Genomic DNA, 15,193 nt, shown 5'->3' on the forward strand with positions numbered 1-15,193 from the left:
GGTGGCAGGCACTCGGGGGTGTCCTCACCACAACTGATGTGGCGGGTCACTTCAGAAGGCGACTGAAAACCAGGCTCAGTACTTGCCCACTGGGAATTAAGTGGCAGCCCAGACGTGACTGACTGGACAGAAAGCCCCGATGTCCTTCCGCTGCCCAGGCCTGCTCTCTGGCGCCACGTGTAAAACCAGGCAGGATGTCTGAGGCAGGCATTTATTCCACAGGTGAAGGAAGCCATTCTGAATTTCAAGTTGTCCCGGAATGGCAGGGGTGTGGGGAGGCTGGGTGGAGGCCGTCGGATGCCACGAGGCCCCAGGCCTCATTTCCTGAAGCAAGTCCTACAGACTCCCTGTCTGGGAGTGCAGAGGTCTCGGAAGGACCAGGAGCAGGGAAATGGGGCGGTGGGTGGGAGTGGGGCCGAGTCTCCATGACTCTTCTCTGAGTCCGTGGCCTTGGGCCTCCATGATGAGAAACTACGGAACACAACACTTATTTGACCTTGGGACCCCTTTTTCCTGGAGTATCTTCAGGGACAAGTGTTGCAAAGTAGGCCCCAGGAGCACACATCTGGGGCGGCTGTCATAGCACCCAAGGGCACAGGACCTAGGCCCTTCATTCATTCACTCATTCATTCACTCCCTGCACGGGGATGGCTGAGTGTTACCAGGTAAGTGCTGAGCTGGGCACAGGGCCTGCAGTGAGATGGTGAGAGCTCTTCTGCTCACCCCGCCCCACCCCCTCCACTCTAGCCCCCAGGCTCCATTATGTGCTGAAAATGCTCCAGGTTTCCTCAGGCTTTTGCTCTGTGCTCTGCTTCCAAGAAGATCCCTCCCACATGTCTGCGTGGCTGACCCAGACGGCCCCGGAGGCTTTGCTCGATGTCACTTCTCAGCCCTGTCTGCTGCCCCTCGCCCCACCTGCCCTGGGCACCGTTGGCCCCTGCTCCATTCCTGTCTTCTCAGAGCCCTTAGGATCCTCAACTCCATTTTTTGTATTGCTGTCTTTGTATTGCTCCTACCCTAGAATGGAAGCTCCACAAGATCAGGGATCTTAGTCTGTCTTGTCCACCCATCCATCCCAAGCATTTAAAATGGCTCTGAAGACATAATAGCTGGTCCATAAATGCTGGTCAAATGAATGAATGATATACATGGACCCCCATCCTTGTGGGGGTTTATGACACCCAAATAGAAAGCTTGTGGGATTTGTTATGGGAGAGCTTATTCTATGTAACATACATTTCCAAGTGTTTGAGATACAGGTATCTAGATACACAATTGAATTAAATATCAATATCATCTCAAATGTTCAATGTCAAAGGGATGGATTCATCCACCCATGTATGGAGCAGCTGTTTCATCACAAGAGTAATTCATATGCCTGGGATCGATCAGTGAAAAAAACAGACTAAGATCCTTGACCTTGTCTAGTGTGGAAGACAGCCAGATGTCCTTCCGGCCTGCACCTGGCCGATATCCTCACCTGAGGCCCAGAAGATTCCAATCCTCTCCAGAAAATCATTGATGGCCTCTTCCTCTTGAGAGGCCCTGATCGGGTGCCCGTGAGTTGAACCTGAAGAATTTTAGGATGCTCTCTGCTCAACTGTCCTGACTGCCCCTGGTACAAGTGGTCATGGATGCTGTGGAACCTTCTAGCCTCATTCTCCCTAGGGAAAGTGATCAGGCCCCCTTCTGGACCTGACATGACCCCAGGGAGGTAGGAAGGTACCATCACACCCAGGTGGCCTCTACCCTGACATTTTTACTGACCAGCCCACCACCCGCTTATAGATCTCAGAAATCCACCATCAGACAAAAGGGGCGAGTTTTTAGATGGTGTTTCTATTTTGACCAGCCTGGGTTTGCTGAAGGACTATTTTACTTTCCCCTCCTTTCAGGATCAAGCTGTGACTTGACTTGACTCAATACTGTGAACCTCACCCCCACCTCCACCCAACTCTGCCTGCGAGTGTCCTTCTAGGGACTGTTCCCAGCTCCTGAGAGGAAGGGCAGAGAGGCGAAGGCCTCGCTCCACCTCTGGGTGAAAGCCAAGCATTGTGGAAAACAAACAATCTCGCGGTTATTTTTACCTCTGTCGTTATAGGATGCTTTATAGGATGTGCCTGGCAAATTTTTAAAACTTTAAGTCAGAGTGTCAAGCCAGTTGAGTGACTTAGCCTGGGTTTTGAACTCCAGTCAGAAGTGGGCTCTGAAGCTGCGCCTTCTCTGTGCATTGTTGTGTTTATCCACATCCAAGCACAACAAGACCCTTCCATCAGATTCTGTGTAAATCCAGCACACAGATAATTTGTCAAAAAGCTTGCTTTCAAACTGTTCTGCGGTTTTCTAATCTCGTGGCTTTTCTAATTTCCTAATCACATAACCTTGAAGTCGCAAGGCACAGCCTGTGATAATGTGTGTACATGGTCTTCATTATTATCACAGACATTTCTGGGGGGAACAAGAAAGAAAACACACACACAAAACACACACCAAAAAAAGCCCTCACCGCCCCCCACACATTCAAAGCCGCCTTTAAAGTTCTGCTTTTGTCCCGGTTCAATCAGATCCACATTAACCTACTCATCAGACAGCAAGTGTGTGGGAGCATAAGGGGATATTGACTTTAAAAATTTACTGGCGAGGCGTTCAGAGCCTGCAGGAATGTCAAAACTCCAACCTGCATTTTGATGTTTTTGCCTCCGGTTAGTCTTGACTGACATGCTCGGAGCACTTTGGTCTGTGCTCTGGCATCCATTAACTGTCCTTGACTCAATGTTACCCCAGCCGCTCTGGGCAGCTCTCACCGAATGGCTGCTCAGAGTCGCTGCCCCAAGGTGTAAGGAAAACTCACGCCCCGTTTTAAGGGATCACATTGGGCTATTCTTGGCTTCATTAGGGGGGCATTGTTTGATCCTAAATAATGAGAGCCTGTTAATTATTATTCTGATAATTGGGCCCTCGTGTGGGAGGGTGGCTGAGCTCGAGGTGTTTTAAAAGGAAGCAAGTTTGGAAAAGGGAGAAAGAAATGTCAAGGTCGAGGTGTCTTTGAGAGGAGTTTGTTTATATGCAGAGTGTTTTCACCTAAGTGGGGACTGGGCAGCTGTGAGGGAGGCTGAGGAGCGCGGGCTGCACTTACTTCAGCTATGGAGGATTACAAAATTACTACCTTAGGCAAACCGTTCAAAAAGGCTCACCGGTGCCAGGACTGAACCTGTAATTCCATCCGTGGCTCTCGGGAATTGCTCCTCTTGGAGGAGAGAGGTCTTCTGGAGAATAGGAGTCCTGGTTGAACCCCATCTGCCCTCTGGGAACAACAGAACGTTGTTTGTATATGTGCTGCCGCTTGTACTGTTTTTCCCATTTGACCAGCAACAGCAAGTCCATGGTGCCGCAACTGTCTCCTGGCCGGGTGGAAGGGACATCTGTCTGCGCAGGACGCACAGACATCAGCAGGGCCCGAGGCGGGCAGGGCGTTGATGACCTTTGTGTGAAAGGAGGTGTTGGGGCTTGGGGGTGTGGGTTTCCTTGAGCTACTCAGCCTCAAAGAATGCCTGAGAGGTAATGAACGTCTTACTGTTCCAGACAACCCATAGGTTGTAGGGACGCCTTGATGGTATTCATTCTGGCTGCTTTCTCCTGGTGCGCACTGAGTTACAGTCACACCGACCATGTCATCATGGAAGAGAAAATTCCAGAATCTTTGAGTCCACAGAATGTTATTGGTTTCCGGGAATCCAAATTAGAGCGCACAGTGTCTACATCCTCTTGAAGGAAGTGTTGGGTTTCAACTCATGTCTCCATTTCAAGGAAGGAAGGGGGTTTGGGGGAAGGTGATCTTGCGTTTGAAGCTGTATCCTGGGCTTTTGTCAGACTTTCAGAAACTTCAGGTGGAGCTGGCCGGCTGAGATGAGAGCTGGCCCGCCTGTAGACCAGGTGACAGTGACCGCCAGCAAGAGAAGAAATAGAGAGAAGGACCATGCTCGGTTCGAGTTCCAGTGCGATGTTCACCTGCCTTTGCTGGGTTCTAAATCCCGCTCTTCCAATTAAACTGGAGAGACTATCAAAAGTGCCTGTTCAAAACGGTGACAGAGCCTGGAGTTTTGGACTTGCCTGAGCCTTCTTCATAGGCTCTGTGATTCTCTTTTGTAGGTGTGAATGTTCTTTGAGATGCACCATGGGAGGCAGAGCAGGAGGAAAGGGTGGGAGGGCCCGGGGCACAGAGTTGGGAATTGAAGAGTTAGTGGCCAAAACAGGTGATCTTGCCTGTGATCTCTCAACTGCTCCTAACAGCTTCAATGCATCTCATAGGTTCATCAAATGACCCTGCACTCCACTGAACATGACAGACAAGTGCAGAGTTATTAGAAAGCAGAGCCATCTTGGTGTGTGTGTGCAGGGGAGCATGGAAATCAGAGTTGGCCAATGGAGGTAGGTGAGCAACGCCAACGGGCAAGCGGAGACATGGGCTGCACTGACGACTGCCTGCTCACGAGGTGGCCTTGAGTTTAGCTGACTGTTCTTGGGCTGAGTCCTTCTCTGTGACAGGAGGGGCATGTTTCCCTTTGCACCTGGTAGGGGTGTCATGAAGCTAGTGTAATGTTGTACTCGTGGGTGCTGCAGGACCGCAAAATGATGTGGAAATGTAAGGTGGCATCATTATTTCTAGATCAATCAGGACAAGGGCACTACCCCTTCCTTTGCCTCCACTTCCCAATTTGCTGCCTTTGCATTAACATCATCTGTCTCTCTTTGGAGAGCTCTCAATGTGCTGAATTAGACATGGCCTCAAGGGCCATGGTCAGAGACTCTTCTGGATGAAGACATCACTCAAAAGAAGGAATGAAGTTCTGCTCATCTCCAGAGCCTCCCACTCAAGTTAGATCTTCTTCCAGTTTACAGTGAGGGCACATACATGCCAAGGCATTCAATGCCTTTGAATTTGTAAAGATGGTTCCACATGAGGGACTCAGAATCCAGTCTTCACAGCTGGTGCTCTGCCCTTGGGAGGTCTGGGTGTTCATGTCTCACAGCTGGACCTGGATAGTGGGTGTTATGCCCCAAAACGCACACACACATGCCTTCTCTCTCTCTTTCCCTCCCTCTCTCTCTCTCTCTCTCTCTCTCTCTCTCTCTCCCCCCCCCGCCCTTTTCCCACTCAAAATAGTTATAAAGTGCTTCATCTGCTTTTTAGCTGGAGTCACACCCACAATTCTTCTAAACTTAGCATTTCTTGTCATACACACAAAATACCCATAGTTCAAAATGCCATCCCCTTGCTGAGAGGGCACTTCCTAAGGACAGACCTTGCCCTGCCTACCAGAAGTCTCCAGCCCCTGTGCCTGCTCTCCAAAGCCCATGGAGAGACAGACTGAAGAGCCCACCGATCTCTGGCTCTGTCAAGACAGGTCACTCCGAAGACCGAGTAAGCGAGGAATGACTTAAAACTGAAGTGTTTAGAAGTAGGCATTTGAGTGAACACGAATCCTGAAGTCAATTCAGAATGTGATTTGGAACCACACCTGACCCCGCCTCACCTCCTCCTCCTCCACTTGTGGGGTCACTGTTCTGTCAGTTTCTGGGGTGACTGGAATGATGGGCAGTGCACCCTCCCAGAAAACCCCTGCTCCCATCTCTTCATATCTCCAGAAGTAGCTCTGCTGTTAAGTTTTAGATCATCCACACCATCAAGTTCCTCACAGACTACAGGTAACTGGAGACTGTTCACTTGAGAGAAAATCTTGGTTTTTTGACCTTGAATGATGATCCTTTCATTGAATCCTCACAAGAAACACAAGCCCATTTAGGTTTGACTTGTTTGCAAGTTTTTAGTCAGGAATGGCAGGATTAGCATGGATGGCATGAGACAAATTCATGAAAATATGGCCCTGAGTCCTCTGTTCTGCCTCCTGTCATGCTGTCACTTCCTGTCACACTTTGTCCTCAGGGACTTGATGTAGTGACTGGTCATTCTAAGAGAAGTATTTTAATGCCAACATGAGTTGGGCTGGTTTTCCAGAGCTTCTGTGATTATGTCCACATCCGTGTCAGATCAGGATGGCCACATGGGCCCCACGGCCATGACCGTACCTGAGGACGCAGTCCCTGCTCCACACCCCAACGTGGCGCTTCTACCTAGGCACTGACCCCCTGGTTGAACTTGAGTTCCTTGCACAGTTCAGGAAACACTTCAAGCTCGCCTCTCTACAATCCTACCACACTAAGCTCATTCAGAGGCCATGCCACAAGCACACGTGTTTCAATAAAGTCAACCAATATGTCACGTCAGATTAGAAGGTGCCAGGCCCTGGCCTCGGTACTGGAGAGGGAGGCTCCCACCCATCCTGACTCTCAGTCCTCGAGGAGACGACATCGTCAACTCTTGTGCAGATGGGGATGAGGGTGATGTACAATCTCTATTGACGACACTTGAATCGTTTCTCCCCCAAGTGGTTTAGTTCCTGAATTCTTTTTTCTTGCAGCCCTCCATTCTCACTCCATGGCGACTGGATTCCATGTCCATGTCATCCCTCCAAGGTGGAGGAGCTGGAGAGAAGGGGTTCACACTGACAGAGGGAACCGACTGTGAGATCTACTAGGGGTGGCTAACGGAGGTGGGGGTGGTCAGTCTTATTTTTACATCCAAAATAGAAAAATTTTGTGATAGACCTGAATGCTGGGGCTTTGGCTAAAAAAGAGACCTTTTGATACTTCTGGGCACTGATGCTTTGTGGGGCTCCCAGCCCCCCTCGCCAGCTGCCTGTCACCTCTGCAGTCCTCCCATTCTATGAGTGCATCTTCCTTTCCTACTCCTCTGTCTGCTTTTAATTGTTGGACTAAAGTGGAGTAGAGGGTGGAAGTATTTTCTGGGTTCAAAATTGTTTCCTGTCACCCCCCCTCAGAGGGGGTCTTGAGTGTGTGCTGACTCCTAAGAGACTCACCCTAGGGGAACAGACTTGATCCTGCAATGAAATCACAAGAGCTTTGATTGTGTTAAGCACCCACCCCGAGGCACACAGGTGGTGAAGGCAGTATTCTTCACTGCATCATTCAGATCTCAAAGCACACAGTAGGTCCACTTTACAAAAGAAAACTAAACCTAAGTCATTGTCCACGCTCATGGAGGAGAGCAAAACTGTGCCATCCCAAATTATTTCTTTTTCATAGAGGGGGTTGGGGAAATTTGAAATTCACAGGAGGTTACTTTTTAAAAAGTGTGTGTAGATTTCTGTCTGAGGGGGCATCTCCCTTGCTGTCCTGGGGACACCGTATTTCCCTGATAATTCAGTGGAGATGATTCACAGAAACCTGCATGCTGTCATCTGCCAACCTTGGGAAACGCCTCACAGATCTCTGCTCTTTACCACAACCTCCAGCATCTCAGCTGAGCTGTCTAAGGTGGAGTCTGAGCCATGTGGCGAGTTACTCAGTGGCATAGGGCCTCTGCCATGTCCACAGGAGGGAAGTGGATTATGATTGTGCTTCTTTATGACTTTGCCTCTCATCAAACTGCCTGGTGTTTGTTTGGTTATTGCCAGCCTAGGAGAACCCAGAGGGGCGGGCTAACCTCGTCTGCACCCCAACACACATAGATCCTGGTGACAGAACACCCTTGAGGATGGTTCCCAAATTCTCGTCGGGTCTTGCACCATGCACACATGTATGCCTGCCCTGGCTGCCACTACCCTAGGAGGGCCCCCACCGAGCCCAGAGTCCTCAGCCCAGCCCTTGGGGGCGATACCAGATCTTGTTGGGGTTGGCGTGGAGATAAGACTACTTATGGTGGCTGTGTGGTGGTCTAGCATCAGAGCAGAGCTAGACCTGTGGTTTCATTTGGGGCTTTTTTCATTTGGGGCTTTTCATTTGGTTTCATTTGCACAGGCAGCTGTGCAAAGCGAGAGGACCTGTGGTTTCATTTGGGGCTTATTTTCTCCTCTGCCAGAGTTTCATCATCCCAGCATTTCCAGAGCAGACCCACAGCTCCAAAGACACATCCTCAGCGTCAGGTTGAAGGCCCTTCTGAATTTGAAGACCCAGAGATTTTGGGGAGCCATGAGCTGTTTTCCTGCTGAAGAAGGCCCTGGGTTGAAGCCCTGTACGTGTTAAGCTCCTTACAGATTTTCCGACTTAGCCGCCTTTTGGGAGCAAGGTGATCGCGTGAAGGATTTTGATGCTGCCCCCAATAGTGCTGCATGGTAAATAGCAAATTTGGGCAACTGGATCATAAAAGATAAATTTCAATCAAACATGTCTGATGGGTTTCACAGAGGTGTATATCAGATCAAGTTGCAAATTCAGTGTCTTGCACTTAGTAACGTCAAAATGAGCAGCTTCATCTTTTCCATTTTTTTAAATTCCCACAAAGGGTGTCAGGGATTGGCAATTATTTCCTCTACACTTAGCATCCCAAGGCCCTGGGGGGCAGGGAAGAAGGAGGGTGAGAGAAACGAATCACTGAAGGTATCCGGAGGCTTATGAAGAGAGTGCTGACTTGGTGGGGGTGTCTGGGAGGGAAGCAGGAGCGGGCAGCAGCAGGAATGTGGAGGGTGGGGCTTGCCTCTTGAAAGCCCACTCCCTGCTGAACAGCTCCATCCATGTCACCTATGGGTGCGCCAGAGGAAGAAGCACTGTCCTGGCTCCACCGCTGGCTTTAGCCCCGAACTGCCATGTCCTTAGACCAGTGACTTATGTCCTCAGGGTTTCACCTCATCCAAGAGGTAGATTCTCCACCTCTTTTGGAAAGCAGAATCATCTGGAGAAGCTTTATGAAATACAGGTGCTCACAGCTTGGAGTTAGGTGATGCGGGAAGGACTTCGGGGAGACCTGGGGATGGGATCCAAACCGCTGGACGGGGTGCTCTGAAGGTCCCATGGGGCATCACATGTCTGCATGTCCAAGCAGAGCGCAGGAACACTGGTGAGATCCCTCCAGGGGACCCAGCTCTGAGACAGGACCAGGGGACCCCAGGGGCACCCTGGGGGGGGTCTGAGGGTTTGGCTGGGAAGTTCAGAGCTGCCAGTCCTTAGTAGGAGGAGCAGATCGTGGAGCAACGTCCTCCTCGGAGGAGTTTGCATGTATATCTGCTGTCAGCATTGAGAAACACGCCAAGGGCTAGAGTCAGTGAAAGTGACTGTAATAAGCGGTGGCGAGGTGGGGCGGGGGGTCGCCCTTTCCCAGGAGCCCACCCTCCTCCACTCGCCCGAACAACCAAAAAGGAACTTCTCAAGGAAACTCTACGGTGGAATTCAACGAAACAATAGAACTGGGTTTGATTTGTTTAATTCTGAAATCAAGGTCACTAGGAAGTACTCCAGCTCCTGCTTGTGTGGTTCGGGGTTATTTTTTAAATTTTTTTGGCAACATCTTTCTTTTCATTTGATGGTCCTGTCAGCCCAAACTGAGTGTGTTACTGATCCTGCCTGCATTCAAAGCTGTTATTAAGTGGAGTCTTTTAGATTTTAGAGAAATGATAATGGTTCCAAAGATGACAGAGAGTGGCAGCTGGTGACAAAAAAACCCCTTGATAAGACGACAACAGTAAATCAAACTACCGCCACTTTTTCGTTTCATGTTTGTTAATACCACCTCGCCTTTTGAAGTTTAAAGCAAGGTTCAAAAAAGCCAGGTGCTGAATCATAATATTAAAGCAAGTGGGAGCTCCATGAAAGCGCGGAGATCTGAGGGGGGGAGCAACAAACATAGCTTTCAAGCGCCTTTTGTGGGCCTCTCTGCAGATGTCAGCAGCGGTTTCCCGGCAGAGGGTTCCGCTTGTAGCAGCGCCTCTGGCTGATTCCCGCGCTGCGTTTCAAGTGTCAATCAAAAGGGAAGGACGCAGCTCAGGTCCTGGTCATTGTCCTGTGAAAAGAGCCAAGCATTTAACATTGATTTAGCTCCCTCAATATACAAAGATAGAGCCAGCTTTGTGCATGGAAAGGGCCGCTGGCAAGGTTGCTTGGAGAGCAATGGCTGCGGCCATGCGCCTGGTTCAACTGTCAGGCTGGGTGTCTGGAGCCCACTGCAGAGTTACCCAGGATCCAGATGCAGATGCAGCAGAAGCCCCTGGCCCCCGCCAGCCGGCATCTCCTGGTCCCGGAAACCTTCTTGATAATGATGACAGTAACTCTCGCTCTCTGGAGATGGTTCGCAGGAGAGGAGGGGACTGAGGCCTCTGACCCCTGGCCCTGGGCCCCCAAGGGTGGGAATATCCCTCCAGCCACGTGCCCAGGTGGCTGTGGGTCTGGGGTGCCACCAGGTCCTGGGAGCCCTGCCTTCAGTGGAGTTTCCATTTCCTGAGAGCACATGCGGAGTTGGCCAGATTCAGGTGGGGGAGAGTCCACCACACGCAGTGTCACCAAATGACCTCGCTGCTTTCGTGGCCCCATTTCTCTCTTCTGTTTCCTCCTCCCTTTGTCTTGATCTGTTCTCCTCCTCCCCACCTGCTCCTCCTCCTCCTCCACTCACTTTCCAGGCTCTTCCTCCTCTTCACGAAAGAGCCAAGTTCCCTGAGGTTTCCTGACAGGTCTTGTGTGGTGGGTGACTTAGCTAAATGTCCTGCCACATGCCCTCCTTGGTCTCCCCACTTTCTGTGCCGTGAGGCCGAGGTCTTGGGGTGTGGACAAAGCCTTGCATCACTTGCGCTTGTAGGTACTGACAGTCAGGATGCCTGGCGCAGCCTGTCTGCACCTTGGAGGTTGTGGGTTGAGATGGCAGAGCCTGAGACAGAGGAGCTTGGGTGCTGGGCATGGATGTAGCTGCTCTGGAGGCCTCGCCTGGCTCTGTGAGGGCAAGAAGCACCAGTGTGAATCCCGACAACTCACCCTCCACGGAGTGGGGACTTGGACAGAGTGGACATCACCTGCATAGAAACGGCGAGCTGACCAATGGAAACGCAGCCCTACAATGGCTCGCTTTCCAGCTGGCCTGAGTTGGAGGTGTGGATGCTAGTGGTGGGAGCCCCGCCTCTCTCTGAGATGCACCCAGATGTGCTCTCCCTGCCACGGTGTCCCCCAGCTGCAGCTGCCCAGAGACCTTAACCAGGAAGCAGCCAGACCAGCTGGCCCTTCCACTCCTGAATGCTGGCCAGTGAGCCACTTGCAGGATTGACCGAGTAGGCTGGGCCAGGCCCCGCTGACGGCGGCTTCCCACCGTGGCTGTGCCTCACACCAGCCAGCAGAGCGACACGGCTTCCGCCAGGTTCCTCCGCAAATAACGTTACTCTCAACCTCACAGAAGAAAGTCAGGGTCATTGGGCTGGTTTCCCTGGTTCCTATCATACCCCGTAGCTTGGTTGTGCCTCCCCCATCCATCCAAGGAGAAGCAGCACCCCTACCTTCTGCATCACCACTCCCCTACCTCCTGCAGCTCCTCTCCCAGAATTCTGCTCTGCATGCCACCCCTCTAGTCCCGCGTTCCTGTGCAGTAGCCTTGAGCTCAGCCTTAGCCTCTCCCCTCTCCTGCAAACTCCGCCTCCCCCCATGCTTTTCTTTCCTGTGGCTGCTGGCTCCTGCCTTTCATGTCAGTCTCGCTCCTGGGTCCCGTCCCTCCGACACCACCCTCCCCGGAATGCCATCTTCAAGCTCTGCTGAGGTCTTCTAGTCCAGCTCTGGTTTTTCAGGCACCTTCATGGTGCGGCTGGAAATCATGGAAAGTGTGAGTTTAGCAAAACCACCACCTCAAAACAGCCTACAACAAGGGGCTCACCTTGGCCCTGGGGGGCAGAGCAACAACACCCCCGACGAGGCTCCTTGTGGCTGGCAGTAGACAGGACTCAGAGGGCATCAGGGACTGACTTGCCACCCACCGATGCTTATGCATTGCAGACCCTGTTCCCCAGGCCTGTGATGTCCAGTCGAGGGATGGAGCTGGGCGCAGGGACAGTGTGAACGCTGGCTGGTGCGTCCAGGCCACACCTGTTCACCTGTCCTGAATGTGAAGGTTTCCCGGAGAGCAAGTTCAAGCCAACACACAGGAGAACACATACCTCTTCCTGTTGCTTGTTTCCTGGACTCACCTCACTCACCTCTGCTTCCTGCTCCCCAGTTTTCCCACAGAAAAAGTTAAGCTCCACAGCCTGTGGACGCTTCTTCTGTCAGTTAGACATCCCATGTGCCCAGTGGGCTCATCAACTGAATTGCTGAAGCCAAAGAGCATGCTCTCACTCCCCAGCTCTGGCCCCCATCCCCTAACCCCCAGTTGTGGTCCAGCCCACGCTGACAAAGCATCCCACTGAGGACACAGCGTGTCCTTCTCAGCCGTCTCCTGCCCTCGACCATGAGTGCATGTTGGGTGAGCTTTACAGGCCTTTCCACGTGGCAGCTCAGCCCCCTGACAGACGTAGCTGGCCTGGTGTCACCTGGACCCCACTCGTTCTCATGTCCATGGGGTCACGCTGACATGATGACCACCTCCCAGCCTTCTCGGCTTTGCTTCTTACTCATTTTCAGCCATTAACCAACTTTCCTTTTTAACCGTCTTTACTGAGGTCAGTTGGTTTACTACAGCACGTGTGGTGTTTAGAGGAGCGGTGCACGCCTCGTCAGATGTCACAGGCCACAGCCGCCACCCATGCCATTGCCCTCCCCACCCACTGGCGCCTGCCCCCTTCCCTCCTACCCCTTCCTCGTGGGTGCCTCCATCTCACAGTCATATTTCAAGCTTTTGTCTTGCATTCACTGTTTCTAAGTCATGACAGACGGCAAAGTCAAGAGTTGGAACGGTGCAATCACAGGACATTACCCAAGAAAGAGGGAAGCATGTGGGGTGGTGGCAGGCAAGCCACAGCGAGCATCACGCGACATGTGGCACGCTGAGCCTGATGGGGTCTCGGCTCTGCACACGGGCGGCAGGCAGAGGGCATGGCTGGCTCTCGGACTGGAGTCACCTCCTCGGCCAGAATAATAAAGACCAAGCAAGTGCTTCCGGCCCCCCAGAGAGCACCACCTTCCCCAGCCACTGGTGATGGTACCTTCCTGGCCTGGGGGGCCCTGTGTGATGAGGGTCTGACGTAGCATCTGACATTTGGTTACACTCTCAGCCCTTCCTTGTGCTCCTGAAAGGGAGCATTTCTTGTGTTTTTGTGTCTGACCCCATCACTCCGCCCTCCCCTCCACTGTCCTCCCATCAGAGTTCAGAGTGAGGCCTTCAGGGTCCCGAGGACGGCAGGTCAGATGGGGAGAGAGGTCCTCCCACCTCATACCCCTCCAAACACCCAAGCCGAGCAGGGCCTGGGGGAGAGTTCTAAAGCTTCTAGAACTCTCAATGGGGCGTTAAATCCTGTGAGGAGAGAAAGGAAGGAGGCCAGCCTTGGTCAGAGACACTGGGTCACCATGATGAGGCTACCGCAGACCCCTTTGCTTCCTTTTGGCCGCCTTCCTCCTTGACCACCCTCCTCACCGGCTGCCTCCTCCCAGGTTGTCCTCCTCCTGGGCTGCCCTCTTCCTGGGCTCCCTCCTCAGCCATCCTTCCCCCAGGCCACCCTCCCTGGCTCCTGTCTGAGCAGTGCCCGCTGCATCTCCCTCACCGCATCTCCCTTGCTGCTGCCACTCTACATCACCAACTCCGGGGCTCATGCACCTTTGGCTCGAGGCCAACCCGTAGCTGTGTTTAACTGTCACCCAACCAAAGGAGCAAGTGAAGGAAGCAGATTGCCAAGGTGGAGTCTTGTGAATTAAAAACACACGAGACCTTCCCTAGACATGCTAATGGAACCCAACCTCTGACTCGTTTCCTCTGAGAGGCCTGGGGAGGACAGAGCTCACCTCGGCAGCAGCCTATGGCGGCCACGGCCACTGCAGCAGGACCGACAGGATTTATGGCAACTCATTGGAGGTGCTGTGGAAATGCGCATCCCCCTTTCTCTCCCCCAAGGAGTATGCTGGCCAGTAGGGGAGTAAGCAGAGCAAATCCCATCCCGCTGTCCCTTGGCCTTCCCGCGTTCAGAGCAGAGGCTCCTTATCAGCCCATTCTCTGGATTATTATTTAAAAGCTTCTTTGACCTTCCACCACCCAACATCAACTGAAAATGAAGCCTGGGAGTCTGCCCTGGCTCTGACCTGTGGCAGGGCACCGTGGGACAGACAGAGGAGATAAGGGAGATGGACTCTGGGCAGCCCAGAGCTGTCTGATGCTGTGGGCAGCGGCCCGCTCTCAGTTCCCCACTGTGGAGGGACAGGGCAGGCACCACTCCGGGCCTCGGTGCTGCTGAGGGTCATGTCCCACGAGGCACAGCACTCAACTAAGATGACACCCACCAGCCCCAGGGTGGACATCACCGCCAGCCTGGGCTCCCCCGAGTGCCCAGTAGGCGAGTGCTTCCTGGGAGGTGGAGAAGATCCCACAGGAGACGCTGCGTGAGGGTTTGCAGGACACGGTGTGGCGCCATGGACGGCGGGAGGAAAAAGCTGTATTCAAGAGCTCAGCCAGTGTTCCCACATGTATTGTTTGTATCTATAAGTGCCTCTTGTGCTGCGTCACTGCGCACACATCAGGTATGGGTATGCATTATTTCCAAGGCTATGCAGGAATCTGCTCCGGCCGGGGAGGCGAGAACGGGAACCTGCTTCTAGGGATGTCTTGTCTGGGGACATCATCCTCACCCCTTCTTTCAAGCCTCTGTTCAGAGGTCCCCCCATACATCTCCTCTCACCACGTCAAGTCAGACAGCAGACCCCATACGACCCCCCAGCTCTGCTTGGCTTTCTATGAGGCATGAGTGTGTCACCCCCAAGCCCCAGGGCGTATGCCCGAGGCCAGGCACCCCGCCCCCTGGTCCAGCACTGCCCCAGAGTTTCGGTACTCCTTGTTTATCAGCATATTTCTCTGCCCTTTCCCCTCAGCAGGCACTGAGGGGGGACGCGCATATTTCTCTGCCCTTTCCCCTCAGCAGGCACTGTCCCGCTAGCACTGCCCATGTTACCAGCATCCGGCGCCTGGGAACACAGGGTGAGCCAAGCCTGAGCCTGCACTAGCCTGGCAGGTCGGGATCGCGGCTGGGAACATGTGACCCCAGAGGCCCTGTGGGTGGCTGGACCCTCTTCTGAGGAGGGGCGTGTCGCTGACCACCTTTTCGCCACCACCTTGCTTTTTTAGTTTTCTGTTTGCTTGTCTATTCTCTCCCTGGGGTGCGAGTCTTTAGGGGCTGGGCCCCAGGGGTTCTTCCTGGGCCTCCCTCGGGTCCAGGGTGCAGCCTGGGTCCCT

The 15,193-nt window shown here is 52.9% G+C and overlaps 1 long non-coding RNA gene across 1 annotated transcript; it reads left to right on the plus strand.

Annotated features, from left to right (window-relative positions):
- The first annotated feature begins 4,311 nt into the window (after positions 1–4,311).
- LOC129144974 (uncharacterized) lies at positions 4,312–8,238 on the plus strand. The gene is made up of 3 exons (XR_008549901.1): positions 4,312–4,428; positions 6,480–6,582; positions 7,940–8,238. It is a non-coding gene; the product is annotated as an uncharacterized LOC129144974 (long non-coding RNA).
- Positions 8,239–15,193: the final 6,955 nt, after the last annotated feature.

Source organism: Talpa occidentalis, unplaced genomic scaffold (assembly GCF_014898055.3).
Source record: "Talpa occidentalis isolate TD23 unplaced genomic scaffold, MPIMG_talOcc4v2.1 talOcc4.8, whole genome shotgun sequence".
NCBI lineage: Eukaryota > Metazoa > Chordata > Mammalia > Eulipotyphla > Talpidae > Talpa > Talpa occidentalis.